This window comes from Gopherus flavomarginatus, chromosome 5 (assembly GCF_025201925.1).
Source record: "Gopherus flavomarginatus isolate rGopFla2 chromosome 5, rGopFla2.mat.asm, whole genome shotgun sequence".
NCBI lineage: Eukaryota > Metazoa > Chordata > Testudines > Testudinidae > Gopherus > Gopherus flavomarginatus.
The window spans coordinates 6,533,940-6,543,600 of NC_066621.1; positions in this window are offsets into that span (position 1 = coordinate 6,533,940).

Sequence of the window (9,661 nt, forward strand, 5' to 3'; positions counted from 1 at the left end):
GAGCAAAAGCATTTGAAAAGAGGGTGGTCATCTTATGGGTGCACATACATTCCAGAACAGCCTTTGGAGTTGATCCTGCTGAAATGTATCTTGACAGGGCTTTCAGTTCATCACCTAAATCACTCGCATGTCATCATGTGTTAACACTGTCTCTAGTGCCCTGTATTGCTGGTGTAGGTCTCTCAGGTATAGTGAGGAGTTTTGGAATATCATACAACATCCCAAATATACTGCTGTGTTCCTTGAGCTGCATGGAACGTTCTTCAACTGACTGTATTGCACAATCTAGCACCTGGTTAAAGAATTCAACTTTGAATTATTGTTTGGGGTCTCTTATGGGATCACCCTGTGCCTTGTAATCAATGTCTTCTGCTTTGGTGACTCTTGTATTTTTGAATGGGTGGGAAAATAGCTTTAGTGTGAAGTTCCTCTGCCAACTTCTGTGCACTCTTCTGAACGTTTTGAAATCCCTCATCTGACTGGTAAGACTGTAGGTATGACTTTGCTTTGTCCAGTGTTTCCATTGCTCCAGATATATCAAGGTCAACACCTTGGAGTCTCTTACTGTTTGAAATAAAAGTTGTAAGCATGTCATGCCACAACACTAAGCCACACAGAAAGGTGAAATAATGTATGTTTCTGGTGATTCTATTTCCCTCTGCCACTGTTCTCCCACAGACAGTTCTTGTCATAGCATTATCCACCATAATGGCAACTATGGCATCATCTATCTTGCCAATTTGGTGTTTGTTAGGCTTTATCGCCTCCACTCGACTTTCCCATCGTGTGGCACTCAGTGGTTTCAGTGTCAGAGAGGATGTTCCCAGATGTTGCTTTGAAATTTGCCATCGATGAGTTGATGCGGAGAAAAATACGTAGACACTTTGAATTACATTAAAAAATTCAACAGCCTCACTAGAAGCTGATGCTGCATCACTGACCACCAAGTTCAATGAATGGGAATTGAATGGGACAAAAAAACTCGAGGGTTTAACTCTCGGATCCATGTCTGCACTCCTCTGTTCTTTCCTCTCATGTTGGCACCATTATCATAGCCCTGACCTCTCATGTCAGCTATTGCAATCCCCAGATCTTCCAGCTTTTTAAGAAGCACATATGCCATACCAGCTCCTGTTGTATCATCAATGTCAATACATTCTAGAAAATGCTCTCTGACAGTCACCATTGCAGGGACATTTTCACTAGGTTCTGTTGTTGTTGTTACAAAACGCATCATTAAAGTTGTTTGTTCCATATGGCTGATGTCCGGTGTAAAGTCCAGAATAACAGAGTCATATCTTGCTGGCTTCAGATCTGCCACAATCTTCTGTTTGACTTTTGTTGCCAGTAACTGTATGATCTCATTTTGAATTGTTTTTCCAAGGTAGTGATGTGTGTACATTTCTTGGGTGGTGACTCTGTCACAGAGTCAGGGCCGGCGCTTCCATTTAGGTGACCTAGGCGGTCGCCTAGGGTGCCAGGATTTGGGGGGGGCAGCATTTTGCTGCTCTCAGCGGCAATTCGGTGGCGGGGGGTCCTTCCACACTCTGGGTCTTCAGCGACAATTCTGTGGCGGGTCCTTCAATTGCTCTGGGACCCACCGCTGAAGTGCCCTGAAGACCGGGAGCGCGGAAGGACCCCCCCGCCGCAGAATTGCCGCCACCGACCGGGAGCATGGAAGGACCCTCGCCTAGGTCGCCAAAAACCCTGGCGTCACTCCTGCACGGAGTGTGAGGAAGTCAGTGCCCTGCACCCCTCTGCCTGAGATTCACCATGACTTTCAGCCAGCCAGTAAAACAGAAGGTTTGTCAGATGACAGGAACACAGTCCCAAGCAGAATGTCTAGGTACAACCATAACCCCTCAATCAAGTCCTTCTAAGGGGTTCAGGGAGCTTAGACCCCAACTTGGGGTTCCCTGCGTTGCACCACCCAGCCCAAGACTGAAAACAGAACTCGTCCAGCAGCTCTCTTCCCCCTCCCCCCAGCTCCTCCTGCCTGGGAGAGTGAACAAAGGAGAGAAGGTGTCACTTCTCCCAACCCCCCTCCTGGCTCACGTTGCAGCTCAGGTAGCTTCCTTCAAGGGAAGTTCCCAGTCCCCAATGTAACTCTCCTGCAACATTCCCAGGTCAAACCCGCCCTGCTTCCTGCTCCGTCACAGACTCTTCTTAGATGCTCCTGGAGTACAGCACCAAACTCAGTCATCAGCTCCACAATTTTAAGGAAGTTTCCATTATTTGGCACATATAACTGATCTGAAGTGCCACGCAGTGCTAAGGTTTGGGTAGCAGCATTCTCACAATGGCAATGAGCCTTTTCAGAACATTTTGCCAGTAAAGAGACTGTGATGCAATCTTCTCTTGATGCTGACCATCTATGGTGGCCTTTAACCTTAGTCTCATCTCAAGTTCTTTCCAACTATGGAATTCTCTCTGGTGATTTGCTGCCTTCTCACGGCATGCCAGATTTCTAGACAGATTCTTCCAGTCCTTTGTTCCTGTAGAACCCAGTGTGGCTGGAACATTAGACTGGAAGAGTTTGCAACAAACAGTATGCAGCATTCTGGGTTTTTGAGTACATAAGCCATGGCCTCTCCTCTTTGTCACCATTGGGGATTTCACACCAGGAATGTGTTGGATGGAAACTTCTATTTTCAGTGTCTTTGGGGAATGTGAAGTTTTTCACTTGCTGCGGCTCTTGCAGTACAAGGCTCAGGCTATTGCTCAAGTGAGTCCACAGTCCTGGATCATCTAGACTTAAGGAACTAAACTCAGCAGCAGCCGTTTCTTGCGCCTCCACCGCACTCTCCTCTGTGGCTCTCCACACTCAATTGAAGGGGACAAATAAGCAGGCTGGTAGCAGGGCCTGAGTGAGGGAAGATATCAGCGTCTTAAGGGCCTAACTGGCTCCTACTACTTCAGTTGACTGCCTGTTCTCCTCAAGCGGGTTCAGGGAAGCAGCAGGAAACTCCCTGAGAAGCTGATGTTAATCAGTCCAGGCTCCTCGGTGTGCTTGAGAGGTACATAAGAGGCTCCTCCTCCTCTCTCTCCCTGCAGCTCCTGCTGCTTTCTGTTATTCCCTCTCACCTTTTCGCCCGCCTGCCTGTTATGTCTCTTGTGCCCTCCTTCCTCCAGCACAGCACTCCAGCATCTCTGTGCATCTAGAGCAGAGAGAAAACATATGCACCAGCAGCAGGCACAATTTTCTACACTCTGGGTCCTAGCGGCGCCCCCACAGCCTGGCACCTGAGGCAGCTGCCTCAGTTTGCCTCATGGTAAGGCCAGCCCTGGCAGGCAGCTCCGTTACCAGAAATCCCCATGCCTGCCTCTCCAGCGGGCTGTCTGCCCAAGAAGCCCAACAGGTCCTTCCTTTCAGGGCCACGCTCACAACTGCTGCTTCTGGCTTTCTCTGTCTCCAATACACACATGCTTTGAAAGCGGGGAAACCCCTTGTTATAGGGACTGATGAACTGCCTCCTGATTGGGTTTAAGAGAGGGCACCTGGGCCCTAGGCCAGTCCACTGGAAGCTGCTTGACTCTGAGGAGGAAAGGAGAGACCCAGGAGCAGCAGGGGAGAGCTGACAGAGCGAGAGGAACAATATTGAGAGCTTAGCATTTTCCAGATCCAGACCCTGGTCGTCGGCAGGCAGGATCGAACCTGGAGCTAAATGAGCCTCTGCTGCATTAGCTAAAAGCCACATGGTGCATAGTTAATGTTGTAGCAGATTAATTAACCTCTAATCAGTGCCTCTAGAGGGGCCACAGCACCACACCCAGGAGGTGTGTGTGGGCTACACAGGCTAACCTGATTTCAGTTTCTGTGCTTCCTCCAGCTGTCAGGCCACTCAGGATCCTTCCCACCAGTTGCCTCCAGCTGACCACGGCTGTGCACAGTGACGGAGCACAAGTGTGGAACAATGTAAGTATTTAAGAAGGTGGAGGGGAGGAGGGGCTGTTTGATGGCGCTGTGGACTGGAATTCAGAGAGGTGGCTTCTATTCCTGGCTCTGCTGCGACAGCTTGGGCAGGTCACCTCCCCTTTCTGAGCCTCAGTTTCCCCATCCGTGAAAGGGGATGCTAATTACTTTGTGAAGTGCTCTGAAATCGCCTGATGGAAAGTGCACCATAAACCCTAGGGATGACTAATCTGGTCTGCAGCCTTAACTACAGCGCTCAGTGCCAGCTCTCAGGCTGTAAGGAGATGTACTAGATGACCTGTAATCAAAGTTAAGGTTGTGCAGAGCCCCTTAGCTTTGGCATCTGAGCACTGACAAGGCAGCAATCTTAATGCAGTATTTTTGTCATGGAATGAATAAAATACATTCCCCATTAGGCCAGTCCTGTGGAATGCTCCCTAGGGATTAGGGCTTGGGTAAAATGAATAGTGCTTGTATCCTGAAAGCTTTGGATTTCATCAGATACGTTGTTCTGTTTCTGGCCTGTCATTTTCATCAGGGTCAGACAAGGCTCCCATTGTGTTTGCATTCCTCTTCATGCTTCGCAGCCTTAATTCCCATCACAGGTTGAGCTGCAACAGCCGCAATCAGAAAAATGAAGAGACTTCTCAGTGCCTCTATCTACACACCCTGCCCTTGTCCTATTCCTAACATTGTTCAGTTGGAATAATTGTTTATTACTCCACAATTATATGACATCATAAATTGGGCCCTACCAGATTCACAGCCATGAAAAACATGTCACAGACCGTGAAAGCTGGTCTTCCCCGTGAAATCTGGCTATTGTAGGGTGGTCATGATACTGTCACCCTTACTGCTGCCCTGCCTTCAGAGCTGGATGGTCAGAGAGCAGCTGTTGCTCTCCGACCATCCAGTTCTGAAGGCAGCGCAGAAGTAAGGGTGACATGATATGCTATTGGGGTTAGGGTGACCAGATGTCCTGATTTTATAGAGACAGTCCTGATATTTGGGGCTTTTTCTTATAAGGGCTCCTATTAACCTTTCCCCCCCTCCGATTTTTCACACTTGCTGTCTGGTCACCCTAATTGGGGTTCTAACTCCAACTCTAAATTTTAGCAGACATCCTTGGCAACTCACAAACATTACAGTTGTACAGTACAATACCTGTGTATATACTGTATGCGCATATCCACAACATTTACTATTTATGCCGTGATCAACCTGTGAAAAATGTGATTTCTCCACAATTTACTAATCCTGAGTAAAGCTGTATTGTTACCAGTGTAATGATCTGTACCTGCAGTATATTATTCAGGCATTAGATATTTCTATGCACTTTATAGCGTTCCAAACAGAATGTGGGTCCTAGTAAACAAAGGAATTCACACCAGGTGGAAGCCAATTTGTTTGACACTAGTTGTGGCTGGTTCTTTCTGTGTATGAATGGTTAGAAGTCTATGGATCACAACCATCACTAGAAGGAGCTATTGTATTAATTTAAAACAATCCTGCTTTGTGCTCCCAATGACACATCCCTGCACTGGTCTTCCACTTCCGGAGCCCTAAGAAAGAGGCTGCAGCTGGGCTCAGTGAGGTGAGCTTAGTCAGTGCCCTCACTGCTGGACACTTATTAAAAACCCAAACATGGTTCCTGCTGCCTCATTGTCTTGCCCTCCCCCTGTTTCCTCTATCGCTCTCTTCCAGTCTAAGCACAATGCAGCTGCTGCAGCTTGCCACGGCCAGCCCCGGAGCAGGGTCTATGCACTTTGCCTGCAAGAGCAGGCTGGGAAATGCCTCCAAGGACTGCGAGGAACCTACAGGCTCTAGCAGCTGAAGCGCTATGGAGCAAGGTACTTAGGCCCATGTCTTCACGGATACTTCAGTGCCCAACTCCCATTGTTTTTAATATGCATTAGGTGCCTAAATACCTTTGATCTGGGCCTCAGAATATCATCCATCCATAGGCCTAGCAGCCACTGTGACCTTTGCTAAGGAGCTCAAGGGGGTTTTCTCATGGCATTTGACTCTCTAGTGTAGTCCTGGTTGCAGCTGCTTTTACGTACAGAAGGACCTGGGTTCAAGCCCCAGTGGAACCAGCTGAGCCCTGGTACCAGGGTGTAAAAGCCAATGCTGCAACCTTCAGGGCTGCTTTTTTGTCACGGGGGAGACTATGTTAGTGCCCACCCCTCTTCTCGCCCATCTTGATTCCCAGAGGCTCTTTCCCAGTGAAATGCAAAGGGGGTAATGTTGCCTGGGGGATAGGGCACTTGACTGGGGCTGGAGAGACCTGGGTCTATGCTATTGGCTGCCTGGCCTGGGGTACATCACTTCACCTCTTTGGTGCCTCAGTTTCCTGTAGCACAAAGAGAGTGATGCTGATCTGCTCTGGAAAGTGCTTTCAGATCCGCTGATGGACAATACTATGAGTCTATAGGGACCCCTGGCTTGTGCTGCCACCATGTGGCCACTGCCTTTAGTGCTCAGGTCACTGGCACTCTGGATTACTTGTCGAGTCCAACAGGGATTCTCATGAATGCAGCGAGGCTACCCATCTGCCTCCCAAGCTGGGGCTGCACCCCCTTCCCCATCAGCAAGAGTGCTCCAGCTGTGCATCAGTAAGGACTACGAGATGGGGCCTGGGTACTCCGTGCCCTTCGGAGGCCTCTTCAGCTGTGCAACAGGGAACTCCTTCATGGGGGCCCCACCAAGGGACTGTGAATGACCACTACCTGAAGCACTGCCTGGCAGAATTCAGCCAACACCTGGCTCTGATCAGCGACAGCTGCCAAGTGGCATTCTACATCCAGTCTGCGTTGTTCACTGGAGGGGCCCTGCCCCCAGCACGGCTCCCTCCATACACCTACCCATGTGCTATGATCCTGGTGGGCACTGACACTGTCCTGGTGACCAATGTCAATGTAGAGCGCTCCTGGGTCAAAGATGCCCAGATGCAGCTGTGGTGGCTATATGGGGACCAGACAGCAAATGTTAATAATTAGGATTTTGGGGGTGGGGTGGGAGGGGTAATAGGAGCCTACATAAGAAAAAGACCCCAAAATTGAGACTCTCTCTATAAAATTGGGACATCTGGTCACCCTAAGCAGCTTGGGGATCCTGCTGAGATGTGCTGTGCTGTAGGGCTGGATGAGGGAGGGGGCCTGTTGGCAAAGAGACAGCTGGTGTCATGGTGGCTGTCACCACTGGCCTGGCCATCCTCCTTGCCCTGGCTGTCTGTGGCTCCTGGTGGTACAAGGCCAGTGGTTACTGCACAGTGGTGGAGGGGCAGAGCCTGGTCCCACACAGCTTGCGTATGGCACTGCTGCCGAGCTGGGGAGAGATGCCAGCAAGACCTGGAGACCCAGACAGGTTCATAGACTATCAGGATTGGAAGGGACCTCAGGAGGTCATCTAGTCCAATCCCCTGCTCAAAGCAGGACCAGTCCCCAGACAGATTTTTGCCCCAGATCCCTAAATGTCCCCCTCAAGGATTGAACTCACAACCCTGGATATAGCAGGCTAATGCTCAAACCACTGAGTTATCCCTCTCCTCCAATCCTGCTGGCTACTACTGGGGAAAGCCCACTCCACCCCCAGGCAGAGCAACAAGCTTCCTGCTGCACAGAGCTGTGGGCTCCCCCTCTCCACACTGCATCGCAGAGCCACAAGCTCCCTCTCCTCTGCTGGGCAGAGACGAGATCCCTCCCCCCCAGCCTGTAGCTGTGTCCCCATGCCCCCACCGGCCAGCCCCCTGGAGCTAGAGATGTGTCGGGGTAACACTTGATCCTACCTCAGAGAGACACTGGAATGGTGCCAGGTGCTGTCTGTGCTCTGAACCACCCAGCGATTAGAGACAGAGACAGGGAGGGCAACTCCCTAGCCCTCGCCCAGGGCTGACGTGTGGGGGTGGAATTAATCCAGCAGGGTGATGGGGAACAAACAACCCATGGATATGGGTTGGTTGAGATCAGGCTGGGGGTGGCTGTGACCCAGGCACGACCCAATTCAGGGATCACTCTAAATGCCCCCCCCACATGGGCCAGTGCAGAGCTTCTCTGCCCTTTTCCTCTCCACCCCCCCCGCCCCCACAAATCCCCTTCTGCCAATTCACCCCCATGAGATGGGGGCCTCAGTTTCTGATTGACCTGTCACCTACCCCTTTTGGGGTGTCACTTTGGGCCTGCCAAGTCTTGAGCCTCTTCCTAATGCCCAGTAGAGGGAAAAGCATAACCAGGCAGGGGAGGAGCCAGGAGGAGGGCAGGGTTGCAACGCTGAGGTGTCTGAATAGTGGATGTCATGGATCTACTGGGAGGTGGCGGGGGCTTCAGAGCCCTCTGAGCCCCTAGCCACAGAGACACCCACCCTCCTACGCAGCAGTGCCAGGGGGCTGACACCAAGGGGTGGGGAAGTACATGCACTTTGTATTTCAGAGCCCCCATCCCCTCCCAGGAACCCTCAGTCTGCAGCCTGCCTCTCTCCCTAATCCCTGGCACCCACTGCCCAGCCACGCTGGCTTAACGCCCCTCGTCTCACCTATGCCCACATGACCCCACCGGGGGTGCTGTGTAGTTTTGGGTGCCTTTAGGGTCATCCTTCAACAAGGGGAACCCCCCCCCCACACATCTCTCCTCCCCCTTTCTCTCATGCTACAGGCCCCAGACCTCCCTTGGCCCTTCTCTGCATGGTGCCACAGGGCTGCTGCGCTATAGCAGCAGATTGGCAGAGCACAGAGCTCCGGTCACAGCTCCGCGGCCCCACCACTGCCCCACGTTAGTTTCCCCAGCTGGAAAGCCAAGATGATGTTCACCCTGCGGGGGGTGGGGGGGAGGGTAGTAATGGATGGGCAGACCTCCTCAGCACCCAAGGAGGCAATGCAAAGTCCAATGAAAGCCAAAGACCCTGCTCTTGGACAACTATCATGATACACGAGAGGAGCGGCCTCTGTGCATCCATAGGAAGTTTTTTCCAGCGTGCTCCCAGGGGGCATCCATAAAAGCAAGAACAAAAATGGTTCTAGGTTGTGTTCTATTGAAAATACCTCCTCTCACCTCCAATCCTCCTCCCCTTTTCTGAGTGCACATGGTCAGCTCACATGCCATTAACGACAGACAGCCTCCTAGGAACAGGATGCAGAAAAGGAACCCAGAATCCTGAGTCAGCCACTACCTTCTCTCCGTAACCTCCGGCAGGTTACTACAATAGATTAGAAAGATGCAGCTTTTCTTTTATTTCAGCCAGCAGTTAATTGCACAAGGGATAATGCATTAAAAAATTGTAAAAAAATAAAAATAAAATGTACACAGTGTTGTAGTCTGTGAAATCCAGCATTGTGTTTGGGGGAACAAGGTGGACAGATTCCTAGATCAAGGTTTTTTCAATAGACTGGCCCTGCTCTTCCCTAGGGAAACAGTCCTGGGATTTTAGGGGTCACTCCTAGTATAATCCACCCTGTTCTACCACTCGCTGAGCTCAGCCCTGCATTAAACAGCTGTCAGGGGGCATTCAGTGGGCTTTGAGGCAGATGGGGGAGGGGAGAAAACCTGAGTATCTTTGGGGTAGAGGGAATTAATCACAGATCAGAGGGGACATCGTCTCTGGCAGGTGAGGGGGGCACTGCCTGCTCAGACAGACCAATGCAGAGAACCGTTTCAACTCAACTCACTGATACATAAAGATTGGTGGCAGCCATGCTGGTCCCAGATTATTAGTGAGAGCAAGTGGGTGAGGGACTCTCTCTTATGGGATCGAATC